Source organism: Heptranchias perlo, chromosome 22 (genome assembly GCF_035084215.1).
Source record: "Heptranchias perlo isolate sHepPer1 chromosome 22, sHepPer1.hap1, whole genome shotgun sequence".
In the NCBI taxonomy this organism is placed as follows: domain Eukaryota; kingdom Metazoa; phylum Chordata; class Chondrichthyes; order Hexanchiformes; family Hexanchidae; genus Heptranchias; species Heptranchias perlo.
Genome location: NC_090346.1, coordinates 48,842,567 through 48,856,478, shown reverse-complemented (window position 1 = coordinate 48,856,478; position 13,912 = coordinate 48,842,567). Strand labels below are relative to the sequence as shown.

The window sequence follows — 13,912 nt, the reverse complement described above, 5'->3', positions numbered from 1 at the left end:
GCAGATGACTGGGGACAAGGAACGCTCTTCCACAACAGATGGCTACGGGTGCCCTTAAACACAACCCCACATTTCTGATAAATTATTTTTGCCTAGCCCTCTAATGGCACTGAAAGAGAGAAGGGAAAAACCCCTGTTGCTGTGCATCGCCAGTCCAACTAGAGAATTTCGGCAGCTCGCTCAGGCAACTGTCTACGTGTTGGGGGCTGTGCGATAAGCTGTGGAATTTTTCATCAGCTCAGAAACAATGGCCCTTGCTGCACGCACACTCTGCTCAATAAGGCACTAGGTTTCCTCTGATCCTGAGGATAGCGCATTGACTTCCGCTGATGACACAACAAAAGTAAAACTTGCGTGGTTTAATTCATGGTCATCCTTTCAATTTGTTTTGAACCATATAATTTTTTTAAAATATCCAACTCTCTCCCGAGCCCCTCTTTCACAAAGGCAGCGTCCGATGCGGAGGTGCAGCTGTAAAGGTACCAGCAGTACTCCGTTACCTTGTCTAAATGTTTGGTCTTGTGTGAATCTAGATGGGTAAATGTCGGTAGGCTATTCAACTTCGCATGGCATCACAGCTGGAGCCAGTCAACCAATGGCCCCACACAAGCAGCTTCCAGCAGGGTCACTGGACAGCAGTCAGGAGTGAGAACTATGGACAAGGACAACTGGACAGTCTCCCACTGCCATCCCAGCTGAAACCAACTAATTCAGCACAAACCTAGGAACTTTCCCGGTTTGTACACCTCAGCATCCAATTTCACTCTGTATTTATCCGACTTAGCCCTTTTAGCAAAGTTTATACACCGTATGACATCAAAGTATCCAATTTGTGATGTCATCACTGCAAGATGGCAGAGATTTATCCTGCAGCATTTTATTAATAATACTGCTTTGTACAGAACATAAAACAGAATCCAATAACTAGTTGACTCATTTACATGCAGTATTTAGTTTCAGCTGCCATCCATCAATGGATATGAAGAAAGTGGAGCGTGAGCCTGCCAATCACACCCAGACAAGATGTATTGGTGTGAGTGAGGAATAAACGTGATATTTTTTTTAAAATCATATCAAAATAAGCCACAGCATGGATAGTTACAAATTCAGATCAGTTCGAAGAGAAAAGTCTGGGGAAAGTAGACTAGGTGTCAAAATATATTTACATTACGCTTTGAGTTAAACTGGACCAGAGCAATATATTTTAAATTAAAACCATTAGAAAGGAGTGTATTTGGTTAATCGTAAAATACTATTGATTTAAAATTATAACTAAAGTTTCGGTGTTGTGTAAATCACAGCTTCTCATTATATGGGAGACTGACATGAACTTCACAATACAGCTTTAGTTATAGGACTGCTATTGTCCAAAAGTTGGCTCAGAATGACAGGTGTGACACGAGTGGTAAACTACAAGGATTCATGTGGGGTTTTCAAAGCACTTTGTGCAAACCAGGTACTGATGAACACAGACTATCCTCACTGATACTCAGCTGTACAATCTGGTGAACAACAATCAAACAACACAGGGCCCTCTGATGCAGCCTGGTGAGCCAATCAGTTGTATCAAACCTGGGCAACTAGGGATGGGCAATAAATACAAGCCTTGCCAGCGATGCCCACATCCCGAGAATTAATTTTTTTAAGCCTGCTGCCCAGGGCCAAGGGATGAGCAACATGCAGCCATACTGCAACAAAACAAGTTTTGCTAGGAACTGGAAACCCTACAGATCAGACAACATCTGGAATTGCTTGCCTGTAACTGTATCATTGGGAATCCTGTAAAGTATTGGATGTCAATGGAAGCCCCAAATTACTCCCACCCAGAGATAAACCCACGACTTGGGCAGGTTTCCAGTTGGGATCAATTCAGAGATACCAAAGCACAAATGGTCAATCAATTCATGTCTGCACCCATCCCGTCCACTCACTCAATATCACACTGGGATGGTTTTGCTGGGTACACATTTTTATCTGAGCATAAACACAAGCAATCACGCAACATTTACTTTCATGAAACTGTGCAATTGACCGTCAGCATAAAGGTGGCAGCTCAATTTATTCCAACATACTTCAGATAAATGTACAGCCCTGGGGAATCTGTAGACACACCGAAAGGTCATCTTCAAAGAAGATCCGCCCCCCCCCTCCAAAAAACACTTCAATCGCGATTATACTGCTATCTACAGAGATTAGTACTGCAACAGCTTTCTAACCTTGATCGTGAGACTCAATATCATACTCACACTGGATTTACAACAGATCAAATAAGGAAGAACTCCCAGATGTAGAATTCGTTTGCCAATAACCACACTGAAAAAAAAACAGGGAATAAGACCAGAAACAGCCCAGATGATGCAAGCAGAATAGAAGATGTTAACCCAAGAGAACTTCAATCTAGCCTCATGGTGCCGGAAAAATATCCACAATCAAACAAAGATATATAATCGCAACATAATCAACTGACCCCTAATTGCAGTTTCAGAATGACAGTCAAGAACCGTAATTTCACACTTTAAAATTCTTTCATCAACATTGCATAAAACAAAGACTGGTTTCTAGAGAGCTTCCTTTGTCCTTCTTGACACACACACACACACACTTCCATCTATCATTCTTCGCCACAGACTTATGAAATGCCATGGATCTGCGTGCTATGGATTAACCATCACCAAGGATACGAAGAGAGACGGACAGCATTGTGTGTCACAGTCCAACTGGTTCTCACCTGCAGTTATTTTCACCTTTGATACTTGATTCAGAAAAGTAAAAAGGTCGCTTAACATTTGGGGGAAAAAAACAAGTACTATGTGAGTACTGTAATCCATGCACACCTTAAAATCACACAGCGAATATTAGTGCCTGAGCTTACCGTGCATTTGTATGACATTCCTTTATCCCTCACTTTACAAGAGGCATCAGCCCAGTTAAAATTTATAAAATTCATAAACTAATATTTGCACAGTTTCAAGGCCATAATTAATACCTCCACAACAGAGGATGACCAAAGCACACACGCGCTTCGAGCAGGCTGCAGTCAGTAAAGATAATGATCCTGTCAACTTCCTCAATGCCTCAGTTGGTAAAGGCATTACCCAGTGTGTCACTGAGCCATAAGGACAAGAGTCAGTGATGAAAGCAGAATCCATAATAGCTTTTATTAAAAGGTGGATAAATATTTGAGAAAGACTTAAATGAATACAGGGAAAGGGCAGGGGAACGGGATTAAGTGGTGAGCTCTTTCAGAGAGCCGGCACAGACACAATGGGCAGGTGGTCTCCTTCTGTGCTGTAGAATTCTGTCCTTCTATGTTCCCGATTTGATCAATCTGAGTCAAATACATGGTAGAAACAGGGAACAATCTTTAGTCAAGTCATTACATTTCTATGTTGTATCCTTTCATTTAAACTGTATGGAAGCCAGAGCCATGGGATATTTAAAAATAAAATGGAAAGCATGGTGCTGCTTCTGTTGGGATTTATTTTGTGTAGCCTACGAGTAAAAGAACAAACGGATTCTCGTTAATTGCTTTGTGAAAGAGATTTGTGTTGTCTGTGTGTATGCACGAGCAATGAGATCATCACACACACCTCTGTGGAATAGAGGTGCTAAGTTCAAAAGTTGAGTTTAGATGGTTGAGGGGTGATCTAATCGAGATATTTAAAATGATAAAGGGTTTCGATAGAGTAGACAGAGAGAAACGATTTCCTCTGGTGGAGGAATCCAGATCACGGGACATGAAGCAAAGAAAGGTAAATAGAGTTGAGGTACAGATTATCTATGATCTAATTGAATGGCCTACTCCTGTTCCTATCCAACAGGCTCAACAGGCTAAATGGCCTTCTCCTGTTCCTATAAAGACAGCCTGCCTCTGTTTGTATTAATTACATACAGGCAGACCCCTATCAGGACAAATTAATTTGATTAATTCCTCAGGCAATATATGTATGTTTAAGAACATAAGAAATAGGAGCAGGAGTTGGCCATACGGCCCCTCGAGCCTGCTCCGCCATTCAATCAGATCATGGCTGATCTTCAACCTCAACTCCACTTTCCCGCCTGATCCCCATATCCCTCGATTCTCCTAGAGTCCAAAAATCTATCCATCTCAGCCATGAATATACTCAATAACTCAGCATCCACAGCCTTCTGGGGTAGAGAATTCCAAAGATTCACAGCCCTCTGCGTGAAGAAATTCCTTCTCATCTCGGTCTTAAACGGCCGACCCCTTATCCTGCGACTATGCCCTGTTGTTCTAGACTCTCCAGTCGGGGGAAACAACCTCTCAGCATCTACCCTGTCAAGCCCCCTCAGAATCTTATATGTTTCAAAGAGGTCACCTCTCTCCTCTCTGTTGCAAGAAAGGGGCTGCAGCTACCTGTAAAGGGCTCCCATTGAGGGGTACCATGCCAGGAATGTTGTTGACATCTCAGAATTAGCACCTGTGACATGAAAGGTTTTGTTTTGCATAAAGGCTCAAGATCGTTGCCCATCTATAGTTCACTTGTTTAAATGCACATCCAAGTCACTGTGGTGAGATGGAACTCTATAGTTACATAGAATTACGTAGATTTTTTACAGCACAGAAACAGCCACTCGTCAATGCTAGTGTTTATGCTCCATACGAGCCACGGTATTCGGGACCCAAGTATTGTATCAGTTACTCTTTCACAAAAAATTAAGAATTTCTAAATTGCTATGTGGGACTCTGAAAATAGTTTAATACACCGAAGAGAGAGTTAAGTACTATTTTGTCTGATTTAGTTTGCTCTGGTAAAAACTTACGTCCTTCGTCTTCTGCAACCAATTTTGCCCCCCCCCACAATCACTTGTCTTGGCCAACCTCCATTCTCTCTCCACTGCTGAATGCACAGAATTTAAAATCCTCATCCTAGTCCACAAATATCTCCAGGGCCTTGCCCCACCCTATTTCTATAACCTCCTCCAGACCGGCATGCCAGCCAATATCCTTCACTCTTCTGACACTGGATCCCTCTTCCTTCTGTTCTATCAGTGCTCTCAGCCATATGGGGCCCTACATGCTGGAGCTCTCTCCCTAAGCCCTTTCACCTTGCTCTATATCGGAGATGACTTTACCGTGAGTGTCAGACTAAAAGCTAAGAGACTGGACCAATCTGACTCTCTGGTAGTGTCTTGCACGCAAGAAGTGGCTAACTGTTTTTCAAGAATCTATTTTATGTTAAGAGTCAGGCGAAGAGACTTTGTTGTTGACATTTTGAGGAGGCTGTAAAGTTTGGCAACTCTTTTAAATACACTATTTGTACTGAGTTCTGTTCATTGACCTCTTTAACGTTAAATAAGTTTAGCTATTCATTTATTGCCTGAGCCTTGGTCCAATAGAGAACAGATTTATCTACCTGCTGAAGATGAGGAAGTCACATGACAGCACGCGATTTATTCCAGCAAGCCAGAGTGTAGTGTTAAGTTGGAAACTACACTCACACTACATTTACCTAGATATACAGGAACAGTCATCGATGCTGAGCTCAAGTCATATATGCACTGAAAAAAATTGCATCATGCTTCAACAACTGGCACCATATTGAGTCACCGTGGAAGCTCAAGCACTTCACACAGGTTTAAGATCCCAAGTAAACTTTCAACACTCCCCCTCTCCGGCAAAGAATATATTTCTAAAATACAAAAACCGCAGTGAATAAAGCTAAAAAGTTTACTTGTGGGAAAAGTGGAAGGAATGGCCTAGTTAACAACAGAGAAGAGAACAAACACATCTCAAACCGAGACACTTTTAAAAGGATAGGAGAGAAAAGGATATGAGCAATAACTCAGTGTTAAAGGAAGTTGAAAGAGGCCAAATAATTTTTCCACTTTAGATTCTAGATTCACTCCCGCAGTACATTGTGGAAGTTGGAATGAAAAATTAAGTAACACAAAAATGGGAAATATACATTATCAATGCGATATCTGTGTTTAGGAAATGAAATAAGAAATAAATGACTGCTGGGCCTTGCCATAGAGATAGTCGACAACTTCAACTACCTTGGGGGTTTGATGCACAGCTCAGCAGCCTCTGAAGGAGAGATACGTCAGCGAATAGAGATCGCCAGAGGCATTATGCGACCCCCTGAAAAGAATGTGTGGAAGTCAAGAATTTAACCAGCAACCAAACGCAGATTATACAGTTCTGATGAAAGGTCATCGACCTGAAACTTTAACTCTGTTTCTTTCTCCGCGACTGCTTTCTCCTGTCCGGCTGAGTATTTCCAGCATTTTCTGTTTTTATTTCAGATTATAAAACTGTCTTGTTATCCCAGTCGAAATATGCAGTAGCCACATGGGATCCTACCGTTAGCGACCAAACAAGACTGGATGTCTTTGACCAACAGTGCCTCCGACGAATACTTGGGGTCTGCTGGTACAACTGGAACGCAGTGATCAGAAGGCGCACAGCACAACCCGCTGTCTCCGAAACCATCAGTCTCCCACGACTGCAACTATTTGGGCATATCGCCCGGTCAGACAGAAACTTTGACATGAAGAGCACCCAATCGAGGCTCCCTCCAGATAGGCATAGGTCTCAAGTCCAACCAAGAGCCATCTGGACCCACGCAGTCATGAGGGACCTAAAAAAGCTCAACTTAAGCTTCCACACTGCGTGGCACTACATACAAGACAGAGAAGGCCGGAAATATCGCCAACGCATTGCCATGCTCCCACTGGTGGAGTAGGTGGCCAGCATTAGTAGTAATAGCTTTGCAATGAGACGCGAGTGTTTCAGCGGGAGTATTTTATATTTCTTTTCAGGGTGACCAGAAACATCTGCGAGAAAGTTTTACTGTTTGAGTAGAATAAGGTTGTTTCATACTTTTCAACATATTTTATAGGATGTCATCAGTTCCATGGTGAGGTATGATTTCAATGTTGCAGCATTCATTTGGTACAATATTTAAACTCTTACCTTCCTGTGCGAAAGGCCGCAGTCCGACCTACAGGGGCAACAGGTCGTTCTTTAGAACTGAAGTGAAGCTTCCCCGTTTCTGCATACCTGGAAATTTTCAAAAAATGTATTATTTTTCTTTGAATTCACCATTTCCTTTCTCTATTCAAACCGCACCCCCCCCACCCAACCCAAATGCTAAACGCTTATTAACAGGAAAGGAAAGTTTAAGAGGGAGTACCTTTTCAAAGTACTCCCTCTTTTCTATAAGAAAATAGTGGTCTTAGCAATTTGATTATGCTGGTTCACTAAATTCAGGAAAGATCAAATAAGTGGTCTTCCTTGAATTTTGTGGACCAATACATTGTATATATTTCATTTCAAGTTAAAACACAAAGGAATTAACCTGTAAAAATTGCGACTGAACAGCATTCTCTTCATGTTTAGTTCAAGATAAATTTCACAATTGAGTTTCAAGTTTCGATTTTGCCCTTCCCATCAACCACTTTGCTCTCAATTTTTCAAGGCTTCATACAAGCGCGGCCATTATCACTTTGGTTGTTGTTTCCCAATCAGAATCAACAGCCCTTGTCGGGCGTGAGAATTTCACAAAATAACTTTAAATGTCAGAACTGCTGCAGATAAACTGCCCCTGGGATATAGAGTGTTGTACCTATACTTACATAATGTGGAGATGCCGGTGATGGACTGGGGTGGACAAATGTAAGGAATCTTACAACACCAGGTTATAGTCCAACAGTTTTATTTGAAAATCACAAGCTTTCGGAGGCTTTCTCCTTAGTCAGGTGAGTGTGACGAAGGAGAAAGCCTCCGGAAGCTTGGTGATTTTCAAATAAAACTGTTGGACTATAACCTGGTGTTGTAAGATTCCTTACATTTCTACACTTACATACAATTTATATTTAATGGTGCAGTTTGGGTACATGTTAGGGCAGAATCAACATGGGACATTTCAGAAGGGAAAACCAAAATGCTAAAAAATCATGGATTGCTAAAATAATGCCCATCAGACAAAGATTAGAAAATCTGCTCTCTGTGCACAAACTGCAATTCAACACCCCAGACTAGAGACTACGTGATGTACTAGTGTGTTGCATCAAGTGGTAGAATGCAGCTTCTATCTGACTTTTCCCCTCTAATTTTCCCTTTTCAGTAAATCCCAGATCTTGCTGGGTTAGGCTTCCATCAGAATATTCAAGCACAGGATGGTATGGAAACCCACGCAAGAGAAGATATCTTAAAAAGAGTCACCATTCAAAATCACCGTACATTTCCTCTCCCTTTTTGGTCCTGTCTACATTTTGGGTGCGTTGACTTTCATACTAGAGAGTTCAGGGCGCACATCATAAGACACCAAACAAAATCCCACTCTTTAGCTCGGTGCAGATTCTTCACCCTGGCTGCCCCTGGGTCAACGCTGTCAGGCATCATTTCATGAAGGACCCTTGCAGGCAACAGACAAAAGAGAATTTCATCCCATCAGTCTGGACCAAATTTGAACCTAGATCCTGGAGAAGGACAGAACACTATTACATGGGGGTCTAAGATGCTGCCTTTTAATTTGGGAAAGAAATGCTCGGCCGCCCCCCAGACTAAATAAAAATGAGCATGCACATCTCAGACCCTGCATCTCCTTACATTGCCAAACTGCCCAACTTATTGCCAGAGTGTGATATGACAGTTAACATTAGCTGCACTGAAATCAGAATCTACCAGCCCTCCCTGGCCAAGCCGTTGTCAAAGGCCTACATCCAATCGGAAATGGCAGATTTGCTGGCAAATTATCTTACAGTACGAGCACCAAAACTGACCAGGCGTGCTTCAATTAACCTCCTCCTCGGAAGAGAGCTGGATGCTGCGAGATACAATACAATCAATGAGAGAAAGGTACAGCACTACCTGATAGATTAAATGTTCCACTTTGGAATTGCTGCAGTACAGCAACACATTAAACAATTTATACCTTTTACAAGATCTATCAGAGAGCATTACATCCTCTGTATATAATCTTTTGGAGCCACACAAGAAGCAGGTCACAGTGAGGGCATTTTGCACAGTTCCTTCCAATGTTAGGGGATCATCATCACAGCTCATGGTGGGCCTGGAGCATCACCAAATTAAGAAGCCTCCTTTATACTGACTAGACTCAATAGAAGAAGAGGATGGGATGACAACACCGATCTTCTTTTACGGGGACATGTTCTGGCGACAAAAATCAATCCACAATCCAGAAGCTGCAAAAACTATTCATTTTGTAAAAAGAAAATAACTTGTAGCTAAGAGCAAAGAAAAGTGGCAATAATTTAAAATAGGGCTGCATACAATATGAAACTCAAACATGCAGCCTGATAGTTTATGGATCTCAAATGGATTCCAAGATGAAATTACAGCTTTGTACTTTAATAGGTACAGTAACAGGATCATTGCTATTATTATTTCATTGTATTGCAGGGCAGAGGGGAGACACTTGGTAGTTATGACAGTTATAGTTCTGCAGAAATGTCATTGATTGTATTATTCTGCAGTTGCATTGTAATAGCCTGACTATTCCTTCTATGCTTTTCTGAAGCAAAAAGTTACAAGGGATTTAATCCTCTCGTACATAATATACAGAGAATAACTGAACGTTGGGAATATAATGCGCTCTGTTGAGAAGCACCAAGGAAAGGGGGGAGAAATGTTCAACTCTGGGAGCAATGCTCAAGCTTTTTACATGGTCATCCAACTCAAGAGCTTGCTGATCTCCAACACACTTCCGAATGCTATGATGTTTATCTTACAACAACACTCAATTTACAGTGACTTTTTTTCACCTTCCCCATTTCATTTTTACACTCACATAGAAACAAACATTTTACCAATTTGCACTAATTTAGGCTCCGAACCCTCTGGTATTCACAATATAGTAATACTGTCCTGTTTAACGCACAAGTACAGACAACATTGTTTTGCAGAGGAGTAATAGAGCAGGATATTTTGTACAAGACCATTCCTGTATGTGTTATACACTGACTTTGAGCATTCCAGACAACAGTGTTGTAAACTTAACCAAACATAACAGCCAAAGCACAAATGTCTTACACCCCAGTGATCACCATTATTTTTTATTAAATATATTAATTTGAAGTGGTGCAAGAGTTGGATGTTTAATTCAATGCTGTAAAACTACCAGAAGTCAATGAATGCATTTTGAGGCAGAGACAGAAACAGTGGATACAGGCATAGAGTTTTCTAAAATAAGATGAAAGGCATTGGATATTTCAGTACAAGCTGGCAGGGGTTGGTGGCTCTCCTCACAGCTCCCAACAGGAAATAACCACCATGGGAAACACATTGTCTGAATATACAGGAACCACCATAATATTAGCTACACCCACTCACGTTAGAACAAGTCACACTAACATTTAAAATCCCACTCCAGAGGCACACTGCCAGGTGTAGGTTTGCACATATCCAAGCTAATCTGGCGCATGATGTATTTCCTGTCAGTCAGCTTCAAACTTCACAGATTAAAGATCATCAAAAGGAACAAGGGGAGGAGAGGTTGGGAGAATTTCTTTTTGCACACAGGGTTACTGGCACATGGAGTACCCTGTCTGAGACAGTGGAGGCAGCTTTTAAAAGGAAAATGAAGAAATATTTGAAAAAGAAAATTTCACGAGTATTCAGAAAGGACAGAGGAATGGGACTAAGTGGATAGTTCTTTGAGAGCCAGCACATGAGCAATGGGCTACATGGCCTCTTTGTGTAGTTAAATTCTATGATGCTATACAAGGGACAAAATGAAGGCGGCCCAGACTGTTTGGTCAACTGTGGAACTATTAAGGTAACCCCACAATCAGAGGAGTCAGAAATTCAGTTCCTTGTGAGCAAACATAGTATATTATTAGGTGGGTTTTACAGTGAATGACTATAATGTAACATGAAAGAGTCAACTTTTTTAAAAATTCATTCTCAGGATACGGGTGGCACTGACAAGGCCGGCATTTATTGCCCATCCCCAGTCGCTCTGAGAAGATGGTGAGTCTCCTGTTTGATACAACTGACTGTGGTTTGCTAGGCCACTTCAGAGGGCAGTTAAGAGTCATATATAGGAACAGGATAGGCCATTTAGTCCCTCAAGCCTGTTCCGCCATTCAACGAGATCATGGCTGATCTGTGAACTAACTCCATATACCTGCCTTAGCCCCATATCCCTTAATACCTTTGGTTAACAAAAATCTATCAATCTTGGGTTTAAAATTAACAATTGAGCTGGCATCAACTGCCATTTGCGGAAGAGAGTTCCAAACTTCTCCCACCCTTTGCGTGTAGAAGTGTTTCCTAACTTCACTTCTGAAAGGTCTGGCTCTAATTTTTAAGACTATGTCCCCTAGTCTCGGTCTGGACTCCCCAACCAGCAGAAATAATTTCTCTCTATCTACCCTATCAGTTCCCCTTAATATCTTGAAAACTTCGATCAAATCACCCCTTAATCTTCTAAATTCCAGGGAATACATCCCTAGTTTGTGTAATCTCTCCTCGTAACTTAACCCTTGAAGTCCGGGTATCATTCTAGTAAACCTACGCTGCACTCCCTCCAAGGCCAATACGTCCTTCCTAAGGTGCGGTGCCCAGAAATGAATATAGTACTCCAGGTGCGGTCTAACCAGGGCTTTGTATAGCTGTAGCATAACTTCTACCCCCTTGTATCCTAGTCCTCTAGATATAAAGGTCAGCATTCCATCAGCCTCTATGATTATTTTCTGTACCTGTCCATGACATTTTAATGATCTATGTACATGACATTTTAATGATCTATGTACATAGACACCCAAAGTCTCTTTGGACCTCCACTGTTTCAAGCTTTTCACCATTTAGAAAGTACTCTGATCTATCCTTTTTAGGTCCAAAGTGGATGACCTCACATTTGCCTACAATGAAATCCATTTGCCACAGTTTTGTCCACTCAATTTATTAATAGCTCTCTGTAATTTTATGCTTCCATTTACACTGCTTACAATCTTAGTGTCATCAGCAAACTTGGATTTGTGGCTCCCTATCTTGTCATCTAAGTCATTAATAAATACAGTGAATAGTTGAGGCCCCAACACAGATCCCTGTGGGACACCACTAGTCACATCCTGCCATTTTAAGTACCTGCCCATTATCCCTACTCTCGGTCTCCTGCCGCTCAGCCAGTTTCCTAACCAGGTCAATAATTTGCCCTTAAATCCATGAGACCAGATCGGGTAAGGACGGCAGGCTTTCCATAATCCTGATGGCTTCTACTGGCTAACTAAGAATGGCACAAAGCAAGTTGTATTCAAAGCAGAGCAGTCCCAGGAGATTGGACAGCATCACTCTTCCAAAACCATATTAAAAATTAGCAGCAGCATAAAATAATCTTTGGTTGGGAGACAAAAATCATTTTTTTGGGGTCAATTTTTTTGCATGTCAAGGTAAGGAATATTAGTGAGACTTCCTCAACTCCAACCCAATGTGTCTTAGCATTATGCTAAGAGCAATCCCTTCTGCAATGCACTTGTGTGACATTTGTTTCCCACACCAGCCATAGGCTCCCCAAGTGAAATTTGTCAATGAGCTGCCAAATTAGGACAGTTTTTCACTGCAGACCCAAGCTTACTGGGAAATGGACCAAGACTACCCATACATTTTGCTTAGGCCTTTAAAGCCAAACAGAGCAAAGTTTCATCCTGTAAGACTGAGCTCATTTCAAATCCAGGTCCCACATGCTCCCTTATTAAGGGTTCCTGGATATTTGAGTGTACAAAAAAGGACATGAAACTAGTAATTACTGTTAGAATTCAAGCATCCTACACAGGGAAAAGCTTATCTGGGAGTAAGATAAAAACTCAATCGGAATTGCCAATGTTGTATTTACCAACAAAAGACCCGCCTGTACTCACCACATCATGCAGAGCTGACAATATCAATACATTCTAACGCACCACTTATTTTTTCCAAACACATCTCCATGCTCTTTCCTTTCACTGTGATTTTCATGGCGGGTTATCTACACATCAGGCCGTACAAACAGATGGCATGTTTGTCATTACCTTTAAACACAGTCAATGCTCAGTCATTGGTACTTTTTGCCACGGCTCTGTGTTAACTAAAGCTACAGTACGGTTTCAAGATTCTGTCACTGATTATCACCATATCAGACCCACTTCACACCACTGGTATAGCAGCCAAGAGAGCTGGAACTACCACAGGTGAGCACCTCAGACCCATAATCACATATTATGCTATGCATTAAAAAAAAACAGGCTTCCATAATCCCAACTAGCCTCTACTGGCTTACTGACAATGACATTTAAATAGCTGCATTACCGCAGATCAAAACTCCCCAAGACACTTCACAGAGACATAAATCAAACAAACACCACCAGGCCAAAGGGACATTCGGAGGGGTGACCAAAAGTTTGGGTTTTAAGAAGGGTCTTTAAAAAAGAATAGGAAGGTAGAAAGAGAGAGAGATTTAGGGAAGGAATTCCAGAGCGTAGGGCTTAAGCAGTTAAGGGCACAGCCACCAATGGTGGGGCAAATGGGAGGGGGATACACAAGAGGCAATTCAGAGAAACGTAAAGTTCAAGGAACGGAAGGGGATTGTAGGGCTGGAGAAGGTTACAGAGATAGGGAGAGGTGAGGAAATGAAGTGATTTAAACACAAGGATGAGAATTTTAAAATGGAGTCGTTGGTTGACTGGGAGCCAATGTAGGTTAACAAGGGCAGGAGTGATGGGTGAGCAGTTCTTGGTGTGGGATAGGATACGGGCTGCAGAATTTTGGATTAGCTAGAGTTTACAGATGGTGGAAGATGGGAGGCCTGCCAGGAGAGCATTGGAATAGTCGAGTCTGGAGATAACAAAGGCGTGGATGAGGGTTTCAGCAGCAGATGAGCTGAGGCAGGGGCGGAGAAGGGCGATGTTACGGAGGTGGAGGTAGGCAGTCTTTGTGATGGAGAGG

General features: G+C 41.9%; 1 protein-coding gene across 2 annotated transcripts in view; it reads right to left on the bottom strand.

Annotated features, from left to right (window-relative positions):
- The window catches only part of capn15 (calpain 15), a 251,189-nt gene that overhangs the window by 178,509 nt on the left and 58,768 nt on the right, over nucleotides 1–13,912 (bottom strand). For both annotated transcript variants that reach the window (XM_068003574.1, XM_068003576.1), the window contains exon 2: nucleotides 6,941–7,027. The gene's annotated coding sequence lies outside the window, so the exon portion shown is untranslated. The remainder of the gene's footprint in view (nucleotides 1–6,940; nucleotides 7,028–13,912) is intronic.